A 12,103-nucleotide genomic window follows, 5' to 3' on the forward strand; every position below is an offset into this window, starting at 1 on the left:
GTGAGAGGTTAGGGGCCTACATGGAAGGGTTAGGGGCCTACATGGAGGGGTTAGGGGCCTACATGGAGGGGTTAGGGCCTACATGGAGGGGCTAGGGGCCTACATGGAGGGGTTAGGGTTAGGGGCCTACATGGAGGGGTTAGGGGCCTACATGGAGGGGTTAGGGGCCTACATGGAGGGGTTAGGGGCCTACATGGAGGGGTTAGGGGCCTACATGGAGGGGTTAGGGTTAGGGGCCTACATGGAGGGGTTAGGGGCCTACATGGATGGGGTTAGGGGCCTACATGGAGGGGTTAGGGGTCTACATGGAGGGGTTAGGGGCCTACATGGAAGGGTTAGGGGCCTACAGGGAGGGGGTTAGGGCCTACATGGAGAGGTTAGGGGCCTTCATGGAGGGGTTAGGGGCCTACAGGGGAGGGGTTAGGGGCCTACATGGAGGGGTTGGGGCCTACATGGAGGGGTTAGGGCCTACAGGGAGGGGTTAGGGGCCTACATGGAAGGGTTAGGGGCCTACATGGAGGGGTTAGGGGCCTACATGGAGGGGTTAGGGGGCCTACATGGAGGGGTTAGGGGCCTACATGGAGGGGTTAGGGTGAGGGGCCTACATGGATGGGTTAGGGGCCTACAGGGATGGGTTAGGGGCCTACATGGAGGGGTTAGGGGCCTACATGGAGGGGTTAGGGGCCTACATGGAGGGGGTAGGGGTAGGGGCCTACATGGAGGGGTTAGGGGCCTACATAGAGGGGTTAGGGATCTACATGGAGGGATTAGGGGCCTACATGGAGGGGTTAGGGTTAGGGGGCCTACAGGGAGGGGTTAGGGGCCTACAGGGAGGGGTTAGGGGCCTACATGGAAGGGTTAGGGGCCTACATGGAGGGGGTTAGGGGCCTACATGGAGGGGTTAGGGGGCCTACATGGAGGGGTTAGGGGCCTACATGGAGGGGGTTAGGGGTGAGGGGCCTACATGGATGGGTTAGGGGCCTACAGGGATGGGTTAGGGGGCCTACATGGAGGGGTTAGGGGCCTACATGGAGGGGGTTAGGGGCCCTACATGGAGGGGGTAGGGTTAGGGGGCCTACATGGAGGGGTTAGGGGCCTACATAGAGGGGTTAGGGGATCTACATGGAGGGATTAGGGGCCTACATGGAGGGGTTAGGGTTAGGGGCTTACAGGGAGGGGTTAGGGTGAGGGGCCTACATGGATGTGTTAGGGGCCTACATGGAGGGGTCAGGGGCCTACATGGAAGGGTTAGGGGCCTACATGGAGGGGTTAGGGGCCTACATGGATGGGTTAGGGGCCTACATGGAGGGGTTAGGGCCTAAATGGAAGGGTTAGGGGCCTACAGGGAGGGGTTAGATGAGGGGCCTACATGGAGGGGTTAGGGTTCTACATGGAGGGGTTAGGGGGCCTACATGGAGGGGTTAGGGGCCTACATGGAATGGTTAGGGGGCCTACATGGAGGGGTTAGGGAGGGCCTACATGGAGGGGTTAGGGGCCTACATGGAGGGGTTAGGGGCCTACATGGAGGGGTTAGGGGCCTACAGGGAGGGGTTAGGGGGCCTACAGGGAGGGGTTAGGGGCCTACAGGGAGGGGTTAGGGGCCTACATGGAGGGGTTAGGGTTAGGGGCCTACATGGAGGGGTTAGGGGGCCTACATGGAGGGGTTAGGGGCCTACATGGAGGGGTTAGGGGCCTACATGGAGGGGTTAGGGGCCTACATGGAGGGGTTAGGGGCCTACAGGGAGGGGTTAGGGTGAGGGACCTACATGGAGGGGTTAGGGGCCTACATGGAGGGGTTAGGGTTAGGGGCCTACAGGGGAGGGTTAGGGGGCCTACATGGAGGGGTTAGGGGGCCTACATGGAGGGGTTAGGGGCCTACAGGGAGGGGTTAGGGGCCTACAGGGAGGGGTTAGGGGCCTACAGGGAGGGGTTAGGGGCCTACATGGAGGGGTTAGGGGCCTACAGGGAGGGGTTAGGGTTAGGGGCCTACATGGAGAGGTTCGGTGCCTACATGGAGGGGTTAGGGGCCTACATGGAGGGGTTAGGGGCCTACATGGAAGGGTTAGGGTTCTACAGAGAGGGGTTAGGGTGAGGGGCCTACATGGAAGGGTTAGGGGCCTACAGGGAGGGGTTAGGGTGAGGGGCCTACATGGAGGGGTTAGGGGCCTACATGGAGGGGTTAGGGGCCTACATGGAGGGGTTAGGGTTAGGGGCCTATATGGATGGGTTAGGGGCCTACATGGAGGGGTTAGGGGCCTACATGGAAGGGTTAGGGGCCTACATGGAGGGGTTAGGCTTAGGGGCCTACATGGAGGGGTTAGGGGCCTACATGGAGGGGTTAGGGGGCCTACAGGGAGGGGTTAGGGGCCACATGGAGGGGTTAGGGTTAGGGGCCTACATGGAAGGGGTTAGGTTGGGACCTACATGGAGGGGGTTAGGGTGAGGGACCTACATGGATGGGTTAGGGGCCTACATGGAGGGGTTAGGGGCCTACATGGAAGGTTTAGGGGCCTACAGGGAGGGGTTAGAACCTACATGGAGGGTTAGGGGCCTACATGGAAGGGTTAGGGGCCTACATGGAGGGGTTAGGGGCCTACATGGAGGGGTTAGGGCCTACAGTGAGAGGTTAGGGGGCCTACATGGAAGGATTAGGGGCCTACATGGAGGGGTTAGGGGCCTACATGGAGGGGGTTAGGGGCCTACATGGAGGGGCTAGGGGCCTACATGGAGGGGTTAGGGTTAGGGGCCTACATGGAGGGGTTAGGGGCCTACATGGAGGGGGTTAGGGGCCTACATGGAGGGGTTGGGGCCTACATGGAGGGGTTAGGGGCCTACAGGGAGGGGTTAGGGGCCTACATGGAGGGGTTAGGGGCCTACATGGAGGGGTTAGGGGCCTACAGGGAGGGGTTAGGGGCCTACATGGAGGGGTTAGGGGCCTACATGAAAGGGTTAGGGGCCTACAGGGGGGGTTAGGGGCCTACATGAAAGGGTTAGGGGCCTACAGGGAGGGGTTAGGGGCCTACATGGAAGGGTTAGGGACCTACATGGAGGGGTTAGGGGCCTACATGGATGTGTTAGGGGCCTACATGGAGGGGTTAGGGGCCTACATGAAAGGGTTAGGGGCCTACAGGGAGGGGTTAGGGGCCTACAGGGAGGGGTTAGGGTGAGGGACCTACATGGATGGGTTAGGGGCCTACATGGATGGGTTAGGGGCCTACATGGAGGGGTTAGGGTTAGGGGCCTACATGGAGGGGTTAGGGGCCTACATGGAGGGGTTAGGGGCCTACATGGAGGGGTTAGGGGCCTACATGGAAGGGTTAGGGGCCTACATGGAGGGGTTAGGGGCCTACATGGAGGGGTTAGGGGCCTACATGGAGGGGTTAGGGGCCTACAGGGAGGGGTTAGGGGGCCTACAGGGAGGGGTTAGGGGTCTACAGGGAGGGGTTAGGGGCCTACATGGAAGGGTTAGGGGCCTACATGGAAGGGTTAGGGGGCCTACATGGAGGGGTTAGGGGCCTACATGCAGGGGTTAGGGGCCTACATGGAAGGGTTAGGGGCCTACATGGAGGGGTTAGGGTTAGGGGCCTACCTGGAGGGGTTAGGGGCCTACATGGAGGGGTTAGGGGCCTACATGGAGGGGTTAGGGGCCTACAGGGAGGGGTTAGGGGCCTACATGGAGGGGTTAGGGGCCTACATGGAGGGGTTTGGGGCCCATGGAGGGGTTAGGGGCCTACAGGGAGGGGTTAGGGGCCTACAGGGAGGGGTTAGGGGCCTACATGGAGGGGGTTAGGGGCCTACATGGAGGGGTTTGGGGCCTACATGGAGGGGTTAGGGGCCTACAGGGAGGGGTTAGGGGCCTACAGGGAGAGGTTAGGGGCCTACATGGAAGGGTTAGGGGCCTACATGGAAGGGTTATGGGGCCTACATGGAGGGGTTAGGGGCCTACATGGAAGGGTTAGGGGCCTACAGGGAGAGGTTAGGGGCCTACATGGAAGGGTTAGGGGCCTACATGGAAGGGTTAGGGGCCTACAGGGAGGGGTTAGGGTGAGGGGCCTACATGGATGGGTTAGGGGACTACATGGAGGGGTTAGGGGCCTACATGGAAGGGTTAGGGGCCTACAGGGAGAGGTTAGGGGCCTACATGGAAGGGTTAGGGGCCTACATGGAGGGGTTAGGGGCCTACATGGAGGGGTTAGGGGCCTACATGGAAGGGTTAGGGGCCTACAGGGAGGGGTTAGGGGCCTACATGGAAGGGTTAGGGGCCTACATGGAAGGGTTAGGGGACTACATGGAGGGGTTAGGGGCCTACATGGAGGGGTTAGGGGCCTACATAGAGGGGTTAGGGGCCTACATGGAGGGATTAGGGGCCTACATGGAAGGGTTAGGGGCCTACATGGAGAGGTTAGGGGCCTACATGGAAGGGTTAGGGGCCTACATGGAAGGGTTAGGGGCCTACAGGGAGGGGTTAGGGTTAGGGGCCTACATGGATGGGTTATGGGGCCTACATGGAGGGGTTAGGGGCCTACATGGAAGGGTTAGGGGCCTACATGGAAGGGTTAGGGGACTACATGGAGGGGTTTGGGGCCTACATGGAGGGGTTAGGGGCCTACATGGAGGGGTTAGGGGCCTACAGGGAGGGGTTAGGGGCCTACATGGAGGGGTTAGGGGCCTACATGGAGGGGTTAGGGGCCTACAGGGAGGGGTTAGGGGCCTACAGGGAGGGGTTAGGGGTCTACAGGGAGGGGTTAGGGGCCTACATGGAGGGGTTAGGGGCCTACAGGGAGGGGTTAGGGGCCTACAGGGAGGGGTTAGGGGCCTACATGGAAGGGTTAGGGGCCTACATGGAGGGGTTAGGGGCCTACATGGAAGGGTTAGGGGCTTACAGGGAGGGGTTAGGGTGAGGGGCCTACATGGATGTGTTAGGGGCCTACATGGAGGGGTCAGGGGCCTACATGGAAGGGTTAGGGGCCTACATGGAGGGGTTAGGGGCCTACATGGATGGGTTAGGGGCCTACATGGAGGGGTTGGGGCCTAAATGGAAGGGTTAGGGGCCTACAGGGAGGGGTTAGGGTGAGGGGCCTACATGGATGGGTTAGGGGCCTACATGGAGGGGTTAGGGGCCTACATGGAGGGGTTAGGGGCCTACATGGAGGGGTTAGGGGCCTACATGGAGGGGTTAGGGGCCTACATGGAATGGTTAGGGGCCTACATGGAGGGTTAGGGTTAGGGGCCTACATGGAGGGGGTTAGGGGCCTACATGGAGGGTTAGGGGGTTAGGGGGCCTACATGGAGGGGTTAGGGGCCTACATGGAAGGGTTAGGGGCCTACATGGAGGGGTTAGGGGCCTACATGGAGGGGTTAGGGGCCTACATGGAGGGGTTAGGGGCCTACAGGGAGGGGTTAGGGTTAGGGGCCTACATGGAGAGGTTCGGTGCCTACATGGAGGGGTTAGGGGCCTACATGGAGGGGTTAGGGGCCTACATGGAAGGGTTAGGGGCCTACAGGGAGAGGTTAGGGGCCTACATGGAAGGGTTAGGGTTCTACAGAGAGGGGTTAGGGTGAGGGGCCTACATGGAAGGGTTAGGGGCCTACAGGGAGGGGTTAGGGTGAGGGGCCTACATGGATGGGTTATGGGGCCTACATGGAGGGGTTAGGGGCCTACATGGAGGGGTTAGGGTTAGGGGCCTACATGGAGGGGTTAGGGGCCTACATGGAGGGGTTAGGGGCCTACATGGAGGGGTTAGGGGCCTACATGGATGGGTTAGGGGCCTACATGGAGGGGTTAGGGTTAGGGGCCTACATGGAGGGGTTAGGGTGAGGGGCCTACATGGATGGGTTAGGGGCCTACATGGAGGAGTTAGGGGCCTACATGGATGGGTTAGGGGCCTACATGGAGGGGTTAGGGCCTACATGGAGGGGTTAGGGTTAGGGGCCTATATGGAGGGGTTAGGGGCCTACATGGAGGGTTAGGGGCCTACATGGAGGGGTTAGGGGCCTACAGGGAGGGGTTAGGGTTAGGGGCCTACATGGAGGGGTTAGGGGCCTACATGGAGGGGTTAGGGGCCTACATGGAGGGGTTAGGGGCCTACATGGAGGGGTTAGGGGCCTACAGGGAGGGGTTAGGGGCCTACATGGAGGGGTTAGGGGCCTACAGGGAGGGGTTAGGGGCCTACAGGGAAGGGTTAGGGGCCTACATGGAAGGGTTAGGGGCCTACAGGGAGGGGTTAGGGGCCTACATGGAAGGGTTAGGGGCCTACATGGAAGGGTTAGGGGCCTACATGGAGGGGTTAGGGTTAGGGACCTACATGGAAGGGTTAGGGGCCTACAGGGAGGGGTTAGGGGCCTACATGGAGGGGTTAGGGGCCTACAGGGAGGGGTTAGGGTTAGGGGCCTACATGGAGGGGTTAGGGTTAGGGGCCTACATGGAGGGGTTAGGGGCCTACATGGAGGGGTTAGGGGCCTACATGGAAGGGTTAGGGGCCTACATGGAGGGGTTAGGGTTAGGGACCTACAGGGAGGGGTTAGGGGCCTACAGGGAGGGGTTAGGGGCCTACATGGAGGGGTTAGGGACCTACAGGGAGGGGTTAGGGGCCTACATGGAAGGGTTAGGGTTAGGGGCCTACATGGAGGGGTTAGGGTTAGGGGCCTACATGGAGGGGTTAGGGTCTACAGGGAGGGGTTAGGGGCCTACATGGAGGGGTTAGGGACCTACAGGGAGGGGTTAGGGGCCTACATGGAGGGGTTAGGGTTAGGGACCTACAGGGAAGGGTTAGGGGCCTACATGGAGGGGTTAGGGTTAGGGGCCTACAGGGAAGCATCATGCTTGGGTGAATGCCTTGCACTGACAATGACTGAATCTCTATCCACCCGAACTGTGACTGACTGACTTAGTTATAGGATCTAATATTTATATTGGGACAATTTACCATTTTGAGAAACATCTAACATGGTCCAAGCACACCAAGACAGTCGTGAAGAGGGCCTGACAAAACCTATTCCCCCTAAGGAGACTGAAAAGATTTGGCATGGGTTCTCAGATCCTCAAAAGGTTCTACAGCTGCACCATCGAGAGCATCCTGACTGGTTGCATCACTGCCTGGTATGGCAACTGCTCGGCCTCCGACCGCAATGCACTACAGAGGGTAGTGCGTACGGCCCAGTACATCACTGGGGCCAAGCTTCCTGCCATCCAGGACCTCTATACCAGGCGGTGTCAGAGAAAGGCCCTAAAAATTGTCAAAGACTCCAGCCACCCTAGTCATAGACTGTTCTCTCTGCTACCGCACGGCAAGCAGTACCGGAGCGCCAAGTCTAGGTCCAAGAGGCTTCTAAACAGCTTCTACCCCCAAGCCATAAGACTGCTGAACATCTAATCAAATGGCTACCCAGACTATTTGCATTGCCCCCCCACCCCTCTTTTACGCTGCTGCTACTCTGTTTATTATTTATGCATAGTAACTTTAACTCTACCCACATGTACATATTACCTCAATTACCTCGACTAACCGGTGCCCCCGCACATTGACTCGGTACCGGTACCCCCTGTATATAGCCTCGCTATTGTTATTTTTACTGCTGCTCTTTAATTATTTGTTACTTTTATTTCGTATTATTTTATACTGTCTTTTTTTGTGATTTCTTTTGGTAGTCTTTCTTAAAACTACATTGTTAGTTAAGGGCTTGTAAGTAAGCATTTCACTGTAAGGTGAATGTGGCAAATACAATTTGATTTGATCACAATTGGCAAATGTTCATGTATTTATAATATATCTACTCACATTAGAAATGAGCTGCAATGCTCCCAGATTGCAATCACTTTATGCTACCATATTTACTTAGAGTGCGGAGTGACCGCTCAGTGCACAGTAGCCTAATATTCTAATGCATATTATTTGTCCAGTACTTGTTGTGAATGCGCCCTCTAGTGGGCTACTGCACATGACGTCACACGTTTCCTATCACATGACAGCCTAGAGAAAAAGAAAACAGGAAATATTTTAGCCAGCCCTTTCTCTTGGTAAGTTTTACACCAAATACAGTGTGTATACATTTTGATCACACTATTACCAACAGTGACTTATAAAATAGTAAATTACACTACAACTCATCTTATTTTTGTTGTTGTTGAAAACCTTGCAATTGTGGCAGTGGCTCGCCACTTTTCTAACCAAGCTATCTATCTAGGTACTCTTGTATAGCCAGCAATGGAGTTGTGCAAGCAGCCTGTCCAGGCAGTAAAGCAACCCCCTCGTATAGCAATGCAATTTGAAAAAGTAAATGAATAGTTATTATGCTTTTGTAGCCTCTCTCTATTAGCTGCAATGTTTATGAGTTTACTTGAACATGAGCGTGTAACCCAATCACCGTTGTGTGTCATGTTGCATCGACAGGGGGAGAGAAAGATGGGGTCAGCTGTCGAGAGGACGGATGAACATGTCCGAGAATACTTGATATATCGCGGCTTCACCAGCGCACGGAAGCACCTAGACTCGGATATCAAAGCAGACAAGGACAAAGGTTTCCGGGTATGAAAGAACAGTGCATTAAAGGCAAAAACTGTGATGATGATGCATTTTTTCCATCATTTGATTAATGTGGTACATGTATGTGTACTTCTCTCTTTTTGTTGTTGTTGTTGCTGGGTTCGTATCCCAAGTAAAGCCTGTATGTTCTCACAGAAACAGTTCTTATTGTTTTGCTGAACTGTCCTTTTAGGTGGACAAGATCATTGACCAGCTTCAGCTGTTCATCCATAACTTTGACCTGAATGGCCTGAAGGACTACTGGGGCTATCTGGACCGGAGACTGTTCTGTAGGCTAGAAGACGTCTACAGACCCACAGTCTCCAAGCTACGGATCAGTCTCTTCAGATACTACGTTGTTTACACTGTACAGGTGCATTTAGACTTCTGTTGTTGTTGTTGTCCTTTTTATATTGTTAATCAGACATATTATGTGTGAATGTGGATAGCCCAATGTTGTTGACTGATTAATGATATACAGCATAGCCTCTCTCTCTCCCTCCCTCCCTCCCAGTTAAAGAACCAAGAGAAGACCCAGGAGTTTTTCCAGCGTCAGGCTCAGGAGCTGCAGGGCCAGTCGGAGTGGCGTGATTGGTTCATCCTGCCGTTTATCCCCGCCCCCGAGCAGAACCCCGTCTTCTCGCCGTACTTCTCCCGTCAGTGGTCTGACACCTTCCTGGTCTCACTGCACAACTTCCTCTCTGTGCTGTTCCAGTGCATGCATATCCTTTTGTTCTGGGCAAGACTATAGACACACTACGGGGGTGTATTCATTACACAGATTCTGTTGCAAAATCTTTCTTGAATGTTTTGCAACTTTTTTGGACTAATGATTACACCCCTGATACACTTCAGAAACACTAGGTCACAAGGTCGTATTCATTAAGCACCTAACGGATTAAAACTGACAAACAGGGTGGGACTTCATGGGCTACCTGGAAACACTAATGTACATGTTTTGTTGCACAATGTTTTAAACCGTTTTCTGTTGTGTGCCCTAATGAATATGAACTAGAGCAGTGTTTCCCAACCCTGGTCCTCCGTTACCCCCAACAGTACACATTTTTTGTTGTAGCCCTGGACAAGCACACCTGATTCAGCTCTTTGAGGGCTTGATGATTAGTTGACGAGTTGAATCAGGTGTGCTTGTCCAGGGTGACAATAAAAATGTGTACTGTTGGGGGAACTGGAGGACCAGGTTTGGGAAACACTGAACTAGAGGAATACCTGGTCAATAAGCAACGACATTTCCAACCTAGCTCTGCGCCTCAGTTTGTGTCAACATAATACCATAGGCACTATGCTGACAATAGAACTACTAGTAATAGGAACATCTAATAGTTTCAAAACAAGAAAATAAAGCAAATGGCAACTAAACAATGTCCATGGAAATACAGCCTATGTGCATACTGGCGTTTCCTAGTGGTTCCTTCAACCTATGTGCATACTGGCGTTTCCTAGTGGTTCCTTCAACCTATGTGCATACTGGCGTTTCCTAGTGGTTCCTTCAACCTATGTGCATACTGGCGTTTCCTAGTGGTACCTTCAACCTATGTGCATACTGGCGTTTCCTAGTGGTTCCTTCAACCTATGTGCATACAGGCGTTTCCTAGTGGTTCCTTCAACCTATGTGCATACTGGCGTTTCCTAGTGGTTCCTTCAACCTATGTGCATACTGGCATTTCCTAGTGGTTCCTTCAACCTATGTGCATACTGGCGTTTCCTAGTGGTACCTTCAACCTATGTGCATACTGGCGTTTCCTAGTGGATCCTTCAACCTATGTGCATACTGGCGTTTCCTAGTGGTTCCTTCAACCTATGTGCATACTGGCGTTTCCTAGTGGTTCCTTCAACCTATGTGCATACTGGTGTTTCCTAGTGGTTCCTTCAACCCTATGTGCATACTGGTGTTTCCTCGTGGTTCCTTCAACCCTATGTGCATACTGGTGTTTCCTCGTGGTTCCTTCAACCTATGTGCATACTGGCGTTTCCTAGTGGTTCCTTCAACCTATGTGCATACTGGCGTTTCCTAGTGGTGCCTTCAACCTATGTGCATACTGGCGTTTCCTAGTGGATCCTTGACAGCTAACCACCCCAGCCTGCGCTCCTCAGCTTTGACTCTGAAGTCCAGAGGACCACTGGTCTACAGGAGGAGAATGATCAGCTCAGACACGTGGTAAGTTTGTCTCACACACAAACACACTGTCTTTCAGTCACCACCTAGGAAAAACGTGGTGTCTTCTCTTCTCCACAGGTTGTTGCTGTAAAATATTATAGTTCTCAGCTTAATGTCATTATCAGGGTTGCTACGGCCCCCCATGAGGAAGTATCGAAAGGTTTAAGGATGGCAGCTAACGTTCTCTCTCTCTCTTCTCATCTTTCTCTCTGTCTCTGTCTCTCTCTTCCCATCTCTGCCTCCAGCTATTTTCCCTGCAGGGAGAGGCTAAACTAAAGAAGGAGGAAGAGATGCTGCATCACAAACTCCCCCCCTACGTACAAAACATGGACCGACTTGGAGACACTGAGCTGTGAGGACTGACTTTGACATTGGATTGATCCACTTTTGGGTCGAGGGGGGGGTTTTGGTGAAAGTTTTAATAATGATTGTACAACACAGTTATTAGGGGTTCAAGCCAGCGAAGCTGGGTGAAACCCTATTGTATTTGTTGGTGTTCATTATTATTATTATTTGGGTTCTTCCATACATTTTGTTAAAACCAAGATGGTAAAGGGCCAAGGGCCACACCCTCTCATGTGATGCCATGCCAATTGGCCACATGGTGGCGCTATAACAAGCGATTGAAAATGCAAACTTTGAAAGGTCATGCCCCTCACCCCGTGTGAGCTAGAGTCATTACATTTTCTTCATAGGTCCTTCTCCTCACAAGGAACACATTTGCCTCAAGGACACTTAAGGTCCGCCATGATGAATTTTCCTCCATTTTGAATTTTGTGAAAAACACTTAAAACGCTACTCCTCTAGCACCGAATGACCGATCTGCACAAAACTTGATAGATGGCATCTATGGCCAAGCTCTCACCAATTATGTTTTTCCAATAAACATTCACGTGGGTGTGGTCTGCATATAACTCCGACATGAATATTCGTATTGTAACAAAACTTGAGTACACGTGTTCCAAACACTGTCAAGACTCAACACATCTAAGCACATTCAGACCGACCACACGGTGGCGCTATAACCGGCACATGTTTATATCTCTTGATCTGTTTGAAATTTGGCGCACCTGCTCAGGGATATGAGTCTAGCTAAGCTGTGAAGTATGGTTCCGTTTGGCCGCATTGTGGCACTGTTTGACAGGGAAAATCATTCATGCATGCTCATTGGCTCATAGAGGCCATATTGTTTGAACAAGAGCCTGGGAAAATATTGTGTTTGAAGATGTGAATCGATAGATAGCTGGATATCAAATTTGGTGCCGATCGGTCCAGCGGTTCTGTAGAAGAAGACGTTTGAAAGTCGTCAACGTAATAAAAAATGGTCAAATACATTAAAAGCGTATTGCATGATCTGTTTGATTTGAAGTTCTGATCATTAGCAAGCGTGGGTAGGAGTACAAAA

This window comes from Coregonus clupeaformis, unplaced genomic scaffold, assembly GCF_020615455.1.
Source record: "Coregonus clupeaformis isolate EN_2021a unplaced genomic scaffold, ASM2061545v1 scaf0166, whole genome shotgun sequence".
NCBI classification, from domain to species: Eukaryota; Metazoa; Chordata; class Actinopteri; order Salmoniformes; family Salmonidae; genus Coregonus; species Coregonus clupeaformis.